We start from the raw sequence: 19,710 nt of genomic DNA, 5'->3' as shown, positions 1-19,710 counted from the left end.
CCGACCACGATGTAACCAGCAGCAAAAGTTCTCACATATATGAGATGTTAATGGCACGGGATCTGGGGACTCCAGCAACTTCCGACCAATGATGGACAAATGGGTGACACAGCTCAAGGCAAGGCACGCTGAAAGACCGGAACCTGGGGACTCCATTTGTCCATCATTGGTCGGAAGTTGCTGGAGTCCCCAGATCCCGTGCCATTAACATCTCATATATGTGAGAACTTTTGCTGCTGGTTACATCGTGGTCGGAATTGCCTGGAGTCCCCAGATCCCGTACCTTTCAGCATGCTATACTGTCGGTGACTATTCTCATGCTGGCTTTATATACTTTTATATGCTTTGAGCTTATATGTTTATTTCTCTCTAGTAAATATTTTATATCTAGCTCATGTGTGCGCTCCTTCTTCCCTTTGTCCACATTTCCATTATACCTGAGGTCCGACTAGCCTCTTTTGGAGTGAGCTGCACTGCATATACACTGATTTATTGGTGTTACAGACGTGAAGTCATTGATATTTAAAGTGTTGCGCAGAATTTCTTTGTCTATATATATATATATATATATATATATATATATATATATATATATATATAAAAATTTGATTTAATAAATATATAAAAGATTATTAAGCACAGCGCTGTACCAATCTGTTTTTTTTTTTTTTTTTTCAAATTACAGAAACAATTTACTGAAATACACTGACAAGTATTCTTTTCTATTCCAGACCCTACCTCTGATACAGTTACCCCACCGTTTGTAACCAGGAGAATGGGCAGTCCAATAACATGTCAGAAAAACTCTTGAATTCAGGTTTGAATCCATTCCAAGTTTTGCTGACTACACCTACTTCAGTGAATCTTCAGGGATAGGACACCTGGATACATGCCTCCCACTGCAATACATGCCTCCCATAGGGCACTTGAGGGGTGCCTGAGAGGCAGATTTATTAAGCTTGGAGAAGAGATAAACTGGAGATAAAGCAGAGAAAAGGTAAAAGGAGATAAAGCACCAGCCAATCAACTCCCAACTGTCTTTTTCAAACACAGCTGATTGGCTGGTGCTTTATCTCCTTTTACCTTTTCTCCGCTTTATCTCCAGTTTATCTTTCTCCAAGTTTAATAAATCTGCCCCTGATTCTGAGTAAGTAAATTATATATAACCTGAAGAAACCAAGCCAACAAATATCTATGTGTTGTGAAATATTGTCTTCTTTTCTATTGTAGGAACAACATTGCTATGGAAAAATTTAAACAGCTGCAAACTGCACTAACACAAATAGAACCAGGCATAGACCTCGTAGGGCTGCATGTGTTTGGAGCCCAGCAAGTAAGTTAATGCCCTCCCGGTGAACGCACATGCCCCCCACACACCGTCCGTTCCCCTGTGCAGAGTTGAGAAAGGATGTGTACGAGTACAGAAGTAAAATCAATCAATGGTTACTTACCATCGAATGATCTTTCCACCGCCTGTCATACTGTTTTCAGACCGCATATGCCGTGTCGCACCCGGGATTAGGACACGGGTCCCGTCCTCAGAGCAACACGGCATATGCGGTCTGAAAGCTCCGACACCGACCCGGCTTATTGCCGTGTCGGTGACGTCACACGGGGCGGAGCTGAGTGGCGGCGCGTCACCCGGGGCTTGGGAGGAGGCAGCACTTGGAGCTGACAGTGCTGCCTCCTCCATACTGTGAACGGGACCCGGGTCACTCGACCCAGGCACCCGTTCACACTGCACTTGACACGGGTAAGAGCCGTGTTCAACCCTGGTCATTACCAGGGTTGAACTCCCGTGTTGCTCGACCCGTGGTGGCTCTTTCAGACCGCACCTAGACCTGTGTTGGGGCTGCTAGGACACGGCAATAACCCGGGTATAGAGTGCGGTCTGAAAGCGGTATCAGTCAGGCTGCAAGTGCCTTGGCAAGGGGTAAAGTTGCCAACGGAGCTACCAGCCTGGCCCTGCACATGCTCGTTACCGACAATGCGCATGTGCACTATCCCCACCATCCAACAGGGGCTTCATTTGGACCTGTGCATGCATGCATTCAATAGTCTAATCTCATTTTGTAGTAGTAAAAGCCTTAGCGTTAATAGTCTGCTTAATATGTACATATTAACTAATGAATGCCAGATCATACATTGGATCGCAGTTCCCCTCGTCATCACTGAGTTTCAGGCTTGGAACAGAAGTGAAGAAGAATTGTTTAACAAATCTATGGTTGGTAGTCCATTAGTATTATTTACTGCAGGTATGACAAGTCCCCAAGTTTCTGCATAGAATCCCATCCTACTAGAAACATGTGTCACTTATCAATGGCGTAACTCTAATGCCAATTCCTAGAGGCGTAGAAACGTAGGACAAGTCCAGTGTCCAATGTTCAAATGCCCAATTGTTTGTTACTGGTTTCTGGGCAAGTCTAGGAGTTTCATTGGGTAATGTACTTATATTTGTTACTGCTGGAACTGCATATAATGACAGACAAGTAAGTGAATTGGCTAAATTATTAGACAATATTATCTATGATGAAACTTTTGACCTAATGCTCGAAGAGCATGTTCCTGGAAGGTAGAATAAAGTAGGGAATCGATAAGTTGATTTTAGGATACCTCATCAGCGCGGACTAGAAACTACCACGTGGTTTTTAAAATCATTTACTCAGGGCCGTTTCTAGACAATTTAGCTCCCAGGGCAAAGAAATAAAAATGCGCCCCCCCCCCCCCCAAATAAAAAACTATACAGCAGAAATTGCGTGCGCCGAAATAGGGGGAGTGTTTTATTTTTAAAGGGGTGTGGCTTAATAAAAGGGCGTGGTCTAGCAGGAAAACAATTACCTTACATCTCACTTTTGCAACCTGCATGTCCCAACATTGGTTACCGCAGGAATTGTCATTGTCCTCCCGCACTTAAGTTGGCGGGCTGAAGGCCACACAGAGACATAAAAAAATTAAAAGGCCCACACAGTTACCTAGTACGCCTCACAGATCAAGGCAAAACAATGACAGGCTACTTAAATCATTATACACTATTTATCAGTGATGCCAATTACACATGACGCCGCACACCGTGATGACAATTACACATTACGCCACACACTGTGATGACAATTACACATTACGCCGGACACTGTGATGACAATTACATATTACGCCGCACACCCTGATGACAATTACACATTATGTCGCACACCGTGATGACAATTACACATTATGTCGCACACCATAATGCCCATTAGATCCCACACTGTGATGCCCATTACACACCACACTGTGATGGCAATTACACAATACTCCCCACACCGTAATGCCTATTACACATTATGCCCCAGGCGCCGCTGCCGTACAACTGATGCCATTTACTAATATGCCCCCACAGTGCCAGATATGCCCCCACAGTGCCATACATATATGCCCCCACAGTGCCACACATATGCCTCCACAGTGCCACACATATGCCCCCACAGTGCCACAAGCAGCACAACTCACTGTCTTTGGCCCTGGGTCTCCCCCTCCAGTCCCCTGCCATTGCCATATGCCTCATACAGTGCCACATATATGCCCCCACAGTGACACATATATGCCCCCACAGTGACACATATATGCCCCCACAATGCCAAATACGCCCCCACAGTGCCACAGATATGCCTTCACAGTGCCACACATATGCCCCTACAGTGCCAGATATGCCCCCATAGTGCCATAGATATGACCCCACAGTGCTACAGATATACCCCCACAATGCCAAATATGCCCCCACAGTGCCACAGATGTCTTCACAGTGCCACACATATGCCCCTACAGTGCCAGATATGCCCCCACAGTGCCACAGATATGCCCCTACAATTCCATACATATGCCCCTACAGTGCCACAGATATGCCCCTACAGTGCCATACATATGAACCCACAGTGCCACAGATATGCCCCCAAAGTGCCACAACTTACTGTGGCCCTGGGTCTCCATCTCCAGTCCCCCGCTGCTGCCTGGTGTTGGTGGAGGTGCTGCTGCTGATGCTGCTTCTTCTTTCCATGGGAGGGGAGCGCATTGCGCGTCTCTCCGTCTCCTTCCCCTTGTCCCTGAGCCACCAGCCATTCATGCCTCGCGGGCTGGCTCCTGATTGGCTGCCGGCCCGCGAGCGCTCTCTGATTGGCTGACAGCCAGGCCCCAGTGAGCGAGGGGAAGGAGAGACGGAAGATGCGCTCCGCTCCCCTCCCCTCCCCTGGGAAATCACTCAGTGAGTGAGCGCCTGATGTTGTCGAGGCGGCTGGGGAGAGGGGGAGGAATTGAGGCGGCGGCGGCAGCAGCGTTGAAGGGAGCTGCCGGGCGCCCTAGCTGTTAACAGAGGCGGACAAGCCGTGCGGCGCCCCGGGCTGCTGCACGGCTTGTCCGCCTCTAGAAACGGCCCTGCATTTACTGACTCCACTTCCAATCTCGAGGCTGAGAACCACCGGGCAATGCTGCTGCGTCCTGTGTACCTCCGACACGCTGGACCTGCTGGCGCACTTTTCCCTCTGCCACAGCCCACTGACGAAGTCATAGATGAAACGCGTCTGGGCGGGTCCTACCAGACGCCTCTGTATTGTTATTGCCGTCCACGTTCCGGGAGAGCAGAGGGAAAAGTGCGCCAGCAGGTCCAGCGTGTCGGAGGTACACAGGACGCAGCAGCATTGCCCGGTGGTTCTCAGCCTCGAGATTGGAAGTGGAGTCAGTAAATGATTTTAAAAACCACGTGGTAGTTTCTAGCCCACGCTGATGTATTAAATGGTACAAGTTGTACATTTTACTCTGATCTTTTAACTGAAAACTTGTTTCATATTAAAAAAGCAATACTTGCACTATGAAGCGCTTCCCCTATTTCTTGTTCTAGATATATATATATGCATATAATAAGCAGAAGCTTGTTACAGATATTTTTCCTCTCATTTCCGGGTCACATGACCACCTGATTAATTAAGGATAAGATATTATATTGAAAAAGAGCATTTTCTTGTGTCTAAAACAAATGTCTTGTATAACATACTGCAGGGGTCCTCAAACTACGGCCCACGGGCCAGATGCGGCCCGCATGCGGACGTTTAAGCGGCCCGCCGGGTTATGGCAAAATCAGACCGGAAGCAGCTCTAAAAGGAGTGCTGCGGGCCGCGGTCCCTCACCTTCTCCTCCACTGTCGGCGGCCATGTTCCTTTAGGCTTTTAAAACATGGCCGCGGCTACAGGAACATAGCCGCCGGCCTCCAAGTCTATGTGGAGGAGGTTCCCTCTGATGCCTCAGACGCTGGGTGTGGACGTCATGACAATGATGCCGCCCGCCCATGCGTCTGTGAAGCAAGTAAGAGCAGCAGGTTGTTGGAGGGGTGGACGGGGAGTCGGGGACCGCTGCCGCATGAAGCATCAAGCAAGCTGGGAGCCACAGCAGCAGCAGCAGGTGAGGATCAAACTCACAAAAGAAAAAAAAAAAAATTCTTCTGTTTCCTGAGGTGTCCTTCTTTAAATGTGTTAAGGGGGAGCAGCCTGTTATGTCCTCATGTTATTATGCAGGGGAAGCAGCCTGTGATGTCATGGCATTATTAACCCCTTCCTGACAGAGCTAGTTTTTGCGTTCCTGACAGAGCCATTTTTTTCAAATCTGACATGTCTCACTTAAGTGGGGATAACTTTTTTTTGCTTTTACTTATCCCAGTGATTTTGAGATTGTTTTTTCGTGACACATTGTACTTCAAATTAGTGGTAAATTTGGGTCGATACAGTCTGTGTTTTTTTGTGAAAAATACCAAAATGTCGTGAAAAAATGGAAAATTTAGCGATTTGCAAAATGTTAAATTTTCTGCTTGTGAGACAAATAATCATACCACTCAAAATAGTTAATAACTAACATAGACCATATGTCTACTTTATGTTTCCATCATTATTTCAACTTCCTTTTCATTATTTTGGACACTAGGAGGCTTCAAATATGAATAGCAAATTCTCAAATTTTCAAGAAAATTTCAAACACTGATTTTTTTAGGGACCAGTTCAGTTCTGATGTGACTTTGAGGGACTTGTATGTGAGACACCCCCATAAATGATGCCATTTCAAAAACTGCACCCCTCACAGTATTCAAAACAGCATTTTGGAAGTTTGTTAACCCTTTAGGTGTTTCACAGGAATTAAAACAAAGTGTAGGTGAAATTTCAAAATTTCATTTTTTTTGCAGATTTGCAAATTTAATACATTTTTCTAAGGAACACAGTACATTTTACTAGAGAAATGTGACTAAAAATTGATTCCCCCAATTCTTTGGTTTTCATAAATATCCTATATGTGGCCCTAGTGTGCACGGTGACCAAACCACAGGCTTCATAATAGAAGGAGCACCTACTTGATTTTGGAGCCTCCTTTTTATGAGATTATTTTTTAGGCACCATGTAGGTTTCTAGGCACCATAAGATGCTAAAAGTTAGGTACCCCCCCACAAGTGACCCCATTTTGCAAACTACACCCTTCAGGGAATTCATCTAGGGGTATAGTGTACATTTCAAACCCCCAGGGGTTTCACCAATTGTGGTACAACTGGGCAGTGAAAATGAAAAAAATTAATTTTTCATTTTCACAGCTCAGTTGTATCAAAATTGGTGAAACCCCGGGGGGTTTGAAATGTACACTATACCCCTTGATGAATTCCCTGAAGGGTGTAGTTTGCAAAATGGGGTCACTTGTGGGGGGGTTCCACTGTATGGGTGTTTCGGGGGTCATTCAACCAGAATCTGTGCTGCAAAATCCAAAAATCACTCCTTCCCTTCTGAGTCCTGCCATGCACCCAACTGGTATTTTTTGGTCACACATGAGGCATTGCCGTACTCGGGAGCAATTGGGGCACAGATTTTGGGGTGCTTTGTCTCCTTCATTCCTTGTGAAAATGAAAAATTTTGAGCCAGATCTGCATTTTTGTGTAAAAAAATGTAATTTTTTACACAAAAATGCAGTTCTGGCTCAAAAATTTTTATTTTCACAAGGAATGAAGGAGACAAAGCACCCCAAAATCTGTGCCCCAATTTCTCCCGAGTACGGCAATGCCTCACGTGTGACCAAAAAATACCAGTTGGGTGCATGGCAGGACTCAGAAGGGAAGGAGTGATTTTTGGTGGCGGAATGAATGGTGGGTGCTATGTCGCATTAGCAAGACCCCCGAAGCACCAATACAGTGGAACCCCCCCACAAGTGACCCCATTTTAGTCACCAGCTTTGGGAGGGGGGCTGGCGCTGCGGCTGGCGGGGGGGTGGGAGGGGTGCTGGCGCTGCGGCAGCCGGGTGGGTGGGAGGGAGGGGGGCTGCCGGGTGGGGGGGGGGGGGGGCTGGCGATCGGTGGTAATCGGTGCGGTATATACACACACACACACATATATATATATATATATATATATGTGTGTGTATATATGTATATATATATATATATATATTTATATATATACATATATATACACACACATATATATATATATATATATATATGTGTGTATATATATATATATATATATATATATATACATATATTTTCAGTGCATATATTTTATTTTATAACTTTTTCAGCAGCTTGATGCTGCTGCTGCTGCTGCGGGGGGGAGGGGGGAGGAGGGCAGCGCTGCGTGCGCTCCAGACGCTCCGGGGGAGCCGTGGGAGCCGCTGCTGCTGCCGGGTGAGTGCCCGGCGGGTGCGAGGGGTGGGCTGCACATCGGTGGTGATCGGTGCTGTACCTGACAGCACCGATCACCACCGATCCCTGTGTTACCGAGCGGCTTAGCCGCCGGTAACACAGGAAACGCTGTGAATGGCTGTTCAGATTTGAACAGCCAATCACAGCGATCGCCGACCGGGGGGGGCACCCCTGCCCCCCCTGGGCGGCGAGGGGGGATGTCTGCTGTCAGGGACAGCAGACATCACCTAACTGTCACTGCGTCTCTAGACGCAGTGACAGTTAGAAGTCATGACGTACATTTATGCCATGTGTCGGGAAGTACCTCCCGGCCATGACGTAAATGTACGTCATATGTCGGGAAGGGGTTAATAATAATGCCATATAATAATGCCATGACACCACAGGCCTCTCTCCCTGTATAATATAAGTAATGCCATGACACCACCCCCTGTATAATAGTTTATTATACATGGGGAGCAGCCTGTGGTGTCCTGTTATACAGGGAGAGCAGCCTGTGGGGGTCCTGTTATTATACAGGGGGGAGCAGCCTGTGGGGTCCCATTATTATACAGGGGGGAGAATTTAACTTTACTTCATTTTAAATATTGTATTTGTTCCCATTTTGTTTCTTCACTTTAAAATAAGATATATGCAGCGTGCATAGGAATTTGTTCATAGCTTCTGTTTTTACTATAGTCCGTCCCTCCAACAGTCTGAGGGACAGTGAACTGGCCCCCTATTAAAAAAGTTTGAGGACCCCTGACATACTGCCTCCTTTATTAATAGAGTATATTACTGGTATATGGTACAGACGTTTCTCATATTATTAAAGTTTTTAGATTGTGAACCATACTCAGGTGAATCATTTAGACAATCAGTCCCTAGGTATAAGCCTGGAGCTCACAGTTGTATACTTGCTCCTGAGGAAGCCGGAAGTTTGGATCCGGGGAAACGCGTTGAGCTGATGAGATACCTGAGCTGCTGAGACATTTGGTACTGACACCATCTCCAAACTGCGAGCTGCCAAATCTGGTCATTTGATACCACCATAAAATTGTGGTGAACTGTCCTAATTAACTCACAGATGTCCCTCACAGAAATATCTGGACTTGGGATACCTGCATGATCGCTAATTCCATCCAGTCTCTAAGAGGTCGAGTGCATAAAGTGGGGAACTTGAGCCCTTGGAACCATAGGGCGAATTGGACTGCTACATCTATTTCAGTCTGGATAACAACACCTACCAGACCAACTAGGATGGTAATATAAACTCCATGTCAGTTACCTTATACCTGGGGTAGCCAACCCTAGTCCTCGAGAGATACCAACAGTGCATGTTTTGCAGGTCTCACAGAATCACAAGTGAGCTAATTAGCTCCATCTGTGTATCTTTTAAAATGTGTCAGTGATTAATGAGTGCAGCTGTGCAGCAGCTAGGTTGTCTGGAAAATGTGAACTGTTGGTAGCTCTCGAGGGCTAGGGTTGGCTACCACTGCCTTATACCAATATCTCAGCTTAAACCATCATAAGTATCCCGGTGATACATTATTCTAAACTCTTGGTGAACTTCCTGTCTAAGGATTCACTGTGTTTATTGTAACATTTTATATGTATTATTAACTAAATTTTATTATTATCATTAAAATTTATATATTTTTTAGAAACGCCTGGTACAATTATTGGTACAGCCAGCGCTGGCACTATTTCTTTTTTTTTGCTGGAGCCGTGCAGCCTGCCCCCCGCTCCCTCCCTCTCCCCCCAGCCACTCCCTGCTCTGCCCAGCTGAGCTCAGCTGCCGCCCTGTCCGCTGCTATTAAGTCTCCTGCTGGACCGCTAGCCAATAGGCACTGGATTAAGTTCCCCTTGGCAACGAGTAAATTAAGTCCCCCTTGGCAACGAGCAAATTAAGTCCCGCTTGGCAACAAGCAAATTAAGTCCCCCTTGGCAACGAGCAATTTTAGTCTCTCTTGGCATCGAGTAAATTAATGCGGGGTACACACCAGGACGACCCGCTCACGATGCACATCGTGAGCGGGTCGTCAGTGTCTCGTCCGACCCGCTCACGGTGACGCGGGGGGGCACGACCCGCTCACGATGTGCACCGTGAGCGGGTCCGATCCGATGGCGACCTGCACCCGGCTGTATGGTCATCATTGAGATCCTACCTGCAGCAGGTAGGATCTCAATAACGACCGACCCGCGGGACCGCGCATCGGATCGGTATCGGTTCACACCAGGTCAGAAAAGGGCCCAATCTACATCCAATTGATCGGAATTGGATCTAGATTGTGGGGATCGGGCCCTAGTCGTCCTGGTGTGTACCCAGCATTAGTCCCCCTTGGCAACGAGCATGAAGCCCCTGGAATCGAGCATGAAGTTCCTAGTAATGAGCATGTAGGTAAGTGGCACTTATGGGTCAGATGTGTAATGGGCATTATGGTTTGTTATATAGTATGTAATGGGCATTATGTTTTGTTATATAGTGCTGTATGTAATGGGCATCATGTGTGGCCTTATGTGTAATTGGCATTACGGCATGAGACTTTGGGCGGGATTCTCTAATACCTCCCGCAGCACATCGCCGGCACTCGCAGTTTTAATAATCACATATGCAGTAACATATGCGATTATTAATGCCAAAGCGATGGGCGGCGGTGTGCTGCGGGTCCCCCCTCCCTCCCTGAACCCTCACACGGCTGTGTGAGGGCTCCGTTTCCTCCTCCCTGCACCCAGAAGCTGTGCAGGGAGGACAAGATCACTGGTCCGGGCAGCACAGCAGGAGGCTGCCCGGACACAGGTAAGGGGGTGCGTCGCGAATCGGCGGGGGGCGCATGGGGCGGCTGGGGGCGTGAAGGCTTCCATGGGGTTACGCCATCTAGAACTGGCGTAACCCCCCCGCAGCGAAGCCCCGGCGGTGGGGCTTTGCTGCATATGGAAATGCGGTAAAAACCCCAAAAACTAAATTATATATTATGTAATGGCCATCATGTGTGTCCTTATGTGTAATTGGCATTACGGCATGTGGCTTTATGTGTAATGGGTATTGCAATGTTTGCTAAAATGTGCAATGGGCATTACTGTGTGTGATATAATGTTAGGCCCCGCCTACAACAAATCCAGGGGGGGGGGGGGGGCGTAAAACATGCCCTTGCTCCGGGCACCATGGCACCTAGCTACACCATTGAGAATACTCAGTCCTTAAGAGATAGGGAACACAGTTTGTTGCAATTTCAACAATCCAATCACTGGAATCCACAACCTGGCATGGTTGGTGGATGTAAGATGGTATGGGTCCTCACTGTTGTGCAGATAAGTGGATTCAGTCTGGGTGTGCAAAGCCCCAATAGGCAATGGGTTAGGGAGAGGTTTTCCATGTTATTGGCACCAAGTATGCAAGAAGGGCAAACTGCGCAGAAGGATTTCCAGATGGCAATGCGAAAAAGAGCATTGTTTACTTGCCTCTATTTTTTTTTAACCCGTCAAAATGATGGAACAACATAACAGTAATATCAGCATCTGCAGCCCCAAACAGAGCTGAAAACTTGAATTGCTCCATTGGGCGCCATCTAGTGGCCGTCGGTGTGAACAACACATCATAGAGGTGAGGAGCAGCATTAGCCTTTTATTATATACTAGGTGATTCATCGCGCCCTACGGGCGCTCTTCACACCGTCGTAAGGGGCTGCGCCCCCTTAATTTGTGAACGTTTGTATATGAGAAATATGGTTAGAATTGTATGAAAGATGCCCTGTATTGCAACTTAGGTGTCCGCGAATCGCGGGAGGGGGGGTCGTGGAGGGTGCCGCGAATTGCAGGAGGGGGGGTCGCGGGGGGTGCCGCGAATTGCAGGAGGGGGGGTTGTGTGGGGGTGGATGCTGCGAATCGCGGGAGGGGAGGGATTGTAGAGAATCGCGGGAGGGGGGTTGCGGCGAATCATGGTAGGGGGGGTCGCGGGGGGTGTGCCGTGAATCACGGGAGGGGGGGTCACGGGTGGGGTGCCGAGAATCGTGGGGGGGTGTGTGTGCCGTGAATCGCGGGAGTGGGGGTTCCGGGGGGGGTGTGACGCGAATCGCCACAAGAAAAAATCAACACAGAAAGGTCAACACATGTAAATGTTGACATAAGTGTGGCACTTCATTGGTGTCCATGTCGACACATGAGAATGAATATGAAAACATTCAAAAAATGAAAAAAAAAACTTCAAAAACTCATGTCAACCTTTTTCATTGTCGACCATAGCCATGTCAGTGTTTTCCATGTGCAATTTAATTCTGGAGCTGCCGCGAATCGCGGGGGGGGGGGTGCCGCGAATTGCGGGAGGGGGGGTTGCGGGGGTGGGTGCCGCGAATCGCGGGAGGGGGGGTTACGGGGCGGGGGTTGCGGCGAATCATGGGAGGGGGGGTCGCGGGGGTGTGCCGTGAATCACGGGAGGGGGGGTCACGGGGTGGGGTGCCGAGAATCGCGGGGGAGGTGTGTGTGTGTGTGTGTGTGCCGTGAATCGCGGGAGTGGGGGTTGTGGGGGGTGGGGGGTGGGGGGGGTGTGTGACGCAAATCGCCACAAGAAAAAATCAACACAGAAAGGTCAACACATGTAAATGTTGACATAAGTGTGGCACTTCATTGGTATCCATGTCGACACAAAAAAACTTCAAAAACTCATGTCAACCTTTTTCATTGTCGACCATAGCCATGTCAGTGTTTTCCATGTGCAATTTAATTCTGGAGCTACCGCGAATCACGGGGGGGTGCCGCGAATTGCGGGAGGGGGGGGTCGCGGGGGTGGGTGCCGCGAATCGCGGGAGGGCGGGGTTCACAGGGGTTCCGGTGGGGGGTTGCCGCGAATTGCGGGAGGTGTGGGGTCACGGGGGTTGCCGCGAATCGCGGTAGGGGGGGTTGCGGGGGGGTGTGACGCGAATCGCCACAAGAAAAAATCAACACAGAAAGGTCAACACATGTAAATGTTGACATAAGTGTGCCACTTCATTGGTGTCCATGTCGACACATGACAATGAATATGAAAAAATTAAAAAAATTAAAAATAAATCTTCAAAAACTCATGTCAACCTTTTTCATTGTCGACCATAGCCATGTCAGTGTTTTGCATGTGCCATTTAATCCTGGGGCTGCTGCGAATTGCGGGAGGTGGGTCGCAGGGGGGGGTGCCGCCCCGAATTGCGGGAGGGGTCGTGGGGGGGTTCTTTTTGCAGCGAATCGCGGGAGGGGGGCGCTCACCTGATGGCTGTGGAGTAGCAGTGCTGGGCAACATGGGAAGGCAGTGGGTGTCTGGCACTGTCTGTGGGCTCACTGGGCTGGTTCTCTGTCACATACCTCCCAACATGACCCTCACCAGGAGGGACACAATGCTCTGTTTCTAGACTTCCCCTTAATGTATGATTGCCATCACCTGTTTTAAACAGGTTAATTTCTCAGAAAGGTGTTCAGCACAGATGAAGGCCATAACACATTAAGAGGAAAGTCCAGGAACAGAGCGTTATAGACACAGACACCCACTTTGAGTGACAGATGTAGCCAAATATATAGGAGATAATATTATCATTTATTCTGTGGAATATTTAACTGGTTGAAAGTTAATGAAACATACAAAAAAAGTGTTCCCAATTTATGGATGCATTTATTGTTATAAAATGATGCATAGGATGTTTCATTTTGCTGCATTCCACGGCTTGCAGTACTGACACCTATTTGTTTCTTTTTTTCCCCCCTCTAATAACTAACTATGAAAAAGAAATAAATATTTGAAATAATTAAAAAAATAAAATAAATATGTGCACACTTATCCAGATCACAGCCATCTTAATGTATAGGCGAAATGGCCCGTTGCCCATGGCCCTACAATTCTGGGGGACTTCAAGTAGTGGATGGCTGGGTCGGGGCATCTTCTGCCCAGGCTGATGACTCCAGAATTTGGTACTTATGTAATATCTGGGCTCCCGTTATTCTTATGAGACCGCGTCCGCTCGCCGCGCTTCGGGCACGGTGGCTCTCCACACTATATAAAATCAACTCCATGCGTAGTTGGATAGTAGGGGTATGAAAAAATAGGGTGCATTTAACATGGGAGCCCAGATAACTCATAAGTACCCAGAATTTTTGGGGAGGCAGGTAGTTAGTGAATTACACACAGTCAGGGCAGCCAGCCAGTACTTTCTACCTGCTTCCTAGCCTGCAGCCAGACAGTGAATAAATATCAGCATGCTGATTTCTAAATGACTGACAGGCTGTATGGAAGTATTCCGAGAGACATGGGACAGCAGTAGGGTTAATTTAAGAGGGTGGAGCAGGGCCTGATTAAAGGTTCTAGGTGCTCTAGGCTAATATTCATATAGCTCCCCTTGTAATGCTGCTAAACACATGAAGATTATACAACTGCATGTAGGATCTAACGCTTGTGGTGTGTAATGAAACCCCACAAGGCCCTTAATCCATCCCTGGTGCCACAGTCTGGGAACCATTGGGGTAAATACTGGCACCTTTTTTTCAGAGAAAAACTCTCTACACATAGAGCATTTGAATTAAATATAATGCAGCTCTGCTCGGTCATGTCACAGAGCCATCTCTGCCTCAGGGCAGGGAGGTGGAGAAAGTGGCTGTCTGAGTAAATATGGAAGTGAGTGAGTTTCCTTTATTTGCATCATACATTTGACATTTTCTTGTATCATCCCTGTATCAACTTTCCAGAGGCGGAAGTCCACCCCAGTTGCCCAGAGGAAAGTTGATGTTTGGAGCCAAACCCCTCTTCCTCCCCTAGTTAAAAAGTGTGTATGTATATGCTGTGTGACAAGGAGCCGCTGGGTCAGGGTAAAACTCAGCCATCTGAAGCATGCATAATAAACACTCATCACCAGTGAATACCATCTCACAGTCCAGCAGCAGAGGCGGGCTCACTGCTACTTGCTGCAGGCTGAGCAATATCAGGTGGGAACTATCCTGTCCCCTTTTGGAGGTGAAAGCATGTCTCCAGGTATAGAGCCAATGAGCTTTGCAGCAGCAGTGGGTACATCACAGAGCACCATTGGAAAAGCAGCATTCAGAAATGGAACCCCCTGTGAACCACACAAATGTTGCTGTACATACATGTGCTCCTTCAGACCTTAAAGCCCAGAGGCAGGCAACTCCATTGCCTCTGAGAGGTAGGCCCCTGAAGTATGTTGCTGTTTCTCAGTTTAGGATTTGGAATGTTCTACAAGTGGAGTAAAAATGTGCGTTTGTAATTAATCGTTAACACTGGCTGTTTCGATTAGAATCGCTTAATTTACCTTTTTCTACCACGTATACAAACTGCACAAATTTCCAACTGATGGCAAAGGGGCGGTCTTGACTAATTACTGAGAAATGACTCATCCTCCGCTTGACCTATTTTCAAACTAATGTACTAGCCATTGCAACACGGATAGAAACACATGTTACAAGGGTCAGTTTTTATTTTCTTAAAAGAAAAAAATTCAATTAAATACATAATGGAAGACATAAACAATAGCACAATGGAGTCAGTAGAATTGGTATGGGTAGAAATCACATGTAATATTAAAGGGGCTAAAAAACTTACAGTAGGAAGATGTTCTAAACCACCCAACATAAATAAGGAGGAGGAAAAAGACCTCTTGCTACAGGTGGGAAAAGCTTAGGGGACATTATTATTATGGGTGACTAACTACTCCGAAATAAATTGGAAGGATAGATCAACTAGTACCGCTAAGGGAAATGTTTTATTGGATGCCCTAAATGACCACTATTTGTATCAATTTATTGAAAGTCCAACCAGAAATTACAATATCCTGGATCTCTTGATGGGCACATTGTTACTAACATAACCATAAAGGGAGACATTGGGGAACAGTGATCACAATATGATCACATTTTATTTAGATTTTAACAAAGATAATTATATTGGAGCAACTAGGTCCTTAGATTTCAGAAAAGCAAACTTTGGTAAGTTTGAGGAGTCCTTAAAGTATATAAACTGGAAGGAATTATTTAGAGGTATGGATACTACTTAAAGGTGGCAATTATTTTTTTTATCAAAAATTGTTTATTAAGACGGTGGCAAACTTTAAAAAAAATACGGTACTTGTGTATTTGCAGGGCGCCCACTAAACTATTTGCTATTATTCACTGCACCCTGGCCGCGGATAGCATTGCATCACATGCAAAAATGCATGTGATTTTGCGTGCAATGCGATTTAGCACAAAACCCCCAGTATACTCGTCTATGCGATGCAATGGGATATAGCACACCGCCACTATCCACGTCACCCCAAAGCGTGAATACATATTGGCCGACGAGGTAAGACCTATATTTAAACAAATTAATCTACCTTACCATAGGTGTGCGCAGCACATTTTATTAGAGGGTGCACCATCAAAGGGGTGTGCCTAGCACCACCTATTGGGCATGTCGAACACCGCTCATTGGGTGTGTCTAACACCGCCAATCAGGTGTGTCTGCCATCATCTATTGGCACTCACTGCAATATAAATGTCTCTCAGACACACTCCTAATCTCCTACCTATTTCAGTTTTAATTTTCTAATTACTCTGTGTTATTTTACATGCAAATAAAGTCAAAAGCATACATGGATGACACAGTAACAATGTAAAACACACATAATGGATTGATGGGCGCTTCTTTTAAAGGAATACAGTTCTTAAAAGCAAAAGTCTTTGGTAAAATGTATTGCTATTGGCAGGGAGGTGTTCATAAGGGTGAGCAGAGCATTAGGGGGTGCCTGTGCACCTCTAACACTCAATGTGCGCACGCCTATGTACCTTACTCTGTCTTCCTATACTGAAGAGGAAACAGAAGAAAAAGACAGAGTGATACAGGAGGAGGGGACTTTCTTCCTCACTCTCCATGGCAGCCATTACTCTGGGTTATTCCCTCTCTCTCCAGGTTTGGACAGGTAGACTTGTAACTCCTCCCACCTAGGGTATATCTCTGCCTCCTCCCCTTCCTCTCCAGTCTTTTTTCCTGTCTCTAAGTTAGATTAGGTAGGATAGGTTTTGTTTGTTCAGTTACAGGGCTTACCTCAGGCTATGCAGCAAATCAGTCCTGCGTGTCTGAGCTGATCCGGATGGCACTTGGGGGTGATAGGGTTCTCATCAGGCAGCGTCCTGCACTGAGTCCCCCTTGAAAGCCGCCGGAGCATGCACCGCTATGTCTCCGGGACTGGAGGAGATACATGGAGCCTGATATGCGGGCGGAGAGAGACGCGAGTCTCAGAAGCGGCAGAAGTGACGCGTACGGCAGTGACGCATACGGCAGTCTGCTGAGGGGGATACTGACGGCCGGAAGAGGCTGTTTGCTAGAAGTGCTTCCCCGTATGGACGGAAGTGAACGCGCGGCGTCCGGAAGCGCACACTGCGCATGCGCAGGCGCTCGGGGCTGGATACAAAAGGAGTATCAGTATGGTTAAGTGATTACTCGTTTTCTGAGTACAACACTGCTGGCGTTCAGGATGGATCCAGAGACCAATGTTGCTCCCCCCATGCCAGAATCTGCCGTGGAGAGGTAAGCCCTCATAGAGGTGCTGTGTTTACTTGCACTTGAGTAAGGTCTAGTTAGTGACAGGCTTTCTTTTTGTTTATTATAGTGTGTCTAAAGGTCCTATTAAGAAGAAAGCTAAAACCAAGAATACCTCTAATAATTGCATGTCATGTGACAAGGTTTTCCCTGTGGAAAGGGGCATTAACTTATGCAAGGATTGTAGACAACCTGCAGAGGCACAACCTGTGGATCTAGCGCAATTGATGCAATGGATGAAGGATTCCTTGGTTACCAAGGAGGAATTAAAAGAGGTGCAGGGAGCTAAAAGAACCAGGTCCCAAACTAGCCTGGACTGTGATGTAGGATCTGATTCACCTGTAGTTAATGCAGATGACACAGATACTTCAGAGCCTGAGTCGGGTGAAGTTACTGAGAAGGAAAGATCATTTAATTTGGATTTGGTTGAGAATTTACTCAAGTATATATATAAGGCTATGGACTATAAGGAAAAGGAAGATGAGGCACCTGATTCCTTGTTTGAGGATAGGGTGGCTAAAAGTAGAAATTTTCCTGTGCACAAGGTGCTAAAGGATTTGATGATTGATCAATGGAAGAATGTGGATAAGAAATTCAGTAATTTCAAGAGAATTGAAAGGATGTTTCCTTTTAAAGATGAGCTGTTTGAGAAATACTGTAAGGTGCCAAAAGTCGATGCTGCTGTCTCTGAGGTCATTTCAAAGACTACTATATTGTTGGAGGACGGCGCATGGATAAGAAGGTTGAGATGGCACTTAAGAAAGTACATAACACATCCACGGTAGCATTAAAAGCAGGAGTAGCCATGGCTTCAACCTCGAGAGCCCTGAGGGTTTGGGGTACCAATATGGCAACCGACATAGAAGAAAAAATTTCTAGACAGTATCTCATGAAGAATTTGAATGTCATGATGAAAGCAATAGAATTTCTATGTGAAGCGTCGTTAGACGTAGTCGAATATTCTGCTAAAACCATGGCAGCTGGCGTGGCAGCGAGACGTGCTGTCTGGTTGCGTAGCTGGTCAGCAGACTCCAATTCTAAGAATCGTCTTATTACTTTGCCTTATGAAGGAGAGCTGTTATTCGGCAGCAAGCTAGACTCCATAATACACAGAATGTCTGGTGGGAAGTCAGCTAAATTACCGCAAGACAAGAGACAAAGATTCAGTGGTCTAACACCCAGGCAACACTTTAAGGAAGCCAAAAGTTATAGGCCAGGGAGACAATATGGAAGATTTAATTCAGGAACCACAAGGCAGTCATTTCGCCAGTCGGCGAGACGAGGATACAGAAGATTCTGACAATTACGGCACGGAGGTAGATATCCCAGTAGGAGGAAGGTTGACCAATTTTGTACACAAATGGAAAGAATCTATCCAAGACAGATGGGTTCTGTCAATCCTCACTCAGGGATACAGCCTAGAATTTCAAAGAAGACCAACCAGAGGAAGATTTGTAAGGTCCAGAGTACCCACAACAACAGAGGAGTCATTAGCGTTAAGCCTAATAATTCAGAAAATTTTGGAATCAGGGGCTGTGGAACCAGTACCCGTCAGGGAAAGGAAAAGAGGTTTCTATTCCAAGTTGTTCCTGGTAAAAAAGGCCTCCGGAGCTTATCGGGCAATTCTGGATTTAAGGGAACTAAATTTAAACATCCAAGTAAAGAAGTTCCACATGGACACTCTGCAAGTCATTCTTCTAGGCATCAATCAGATGGACTTTATGTGTTCAGTAGACCTGAAGGATGCTTATTTCCACGTGCCAATTGCCATGAGAGATCGAAGATTCCTCAGGCTAGAGGTTATGAATCAGCATCTGCAGTCCAAGTGCCTTCCCTTCGGGTTATCAACCTCCCCGAGAATCTTTACAAAGATACTGACAAGTTTGATCGTGTTCATAAGATTACAAGGAATAGCGATATGGTCCTATCTGGACGACTTATTGATATGCGGAGGAACAGCAGAAGAAGCAAGACAAGCTTTGCAAGTCACAATGAAAATATTAAAGAACCACGGCTGGTTAATAAATAGAGCAAAGAGCCAGCTGGAACCTGTGCAAAAAATTCAGTTTCTAGGTGTGATGATAGATACTATAGACCACGCAGTGTATTTGTCAGAAGACCGATGCGAAAGAATTCAAGATCTTGCTCTAGTACTACAGTCACAAAAGACAACTTCTCTGAGACAAACTCTCCGAATATTGGGGATGATGTCGTCAACCATAGGGGTCATTCCATGGGCAAGGTGGCATATGAGAACCCTTCAAAGGGAGATGTTGCCTCTCACAAGAAGATCAACAGAGCTGGAGTCAAAAGTAAGGTTAAGTTTAAGGTCCAGAAGATCTCTAGACTGGTGGTTGGATCCTCAGTTAAAGCGAAGGCATACATCCCTTAGCCAGGTTCAGTACCAAATAATAACCACGGATGCAAGCGCATCTGGATGGGGAGCGCATTTACAAGACGAAAATCGTCAAGGCCTGTGGTCGCAGCGGGA

This window comes from Crinia signifera, chromosome 3 (genome assembly GCF_055691185.1).
Source record: "Crinia signifera chromosome 3, ASM5569118v1, whole genome shotgun sequence".
In the NCBI taxonomy this organism is placed as follows: Eukaryota; Metazoa; Chordata; class Amphibia; order Anura; family Myobatrachidae; genus Crinia; species Crinia signifera.
The sequence above is the reverse complement of the archived record's forward strand: the minus strand, read 5'-3'. Positions refer to the sequence as shown.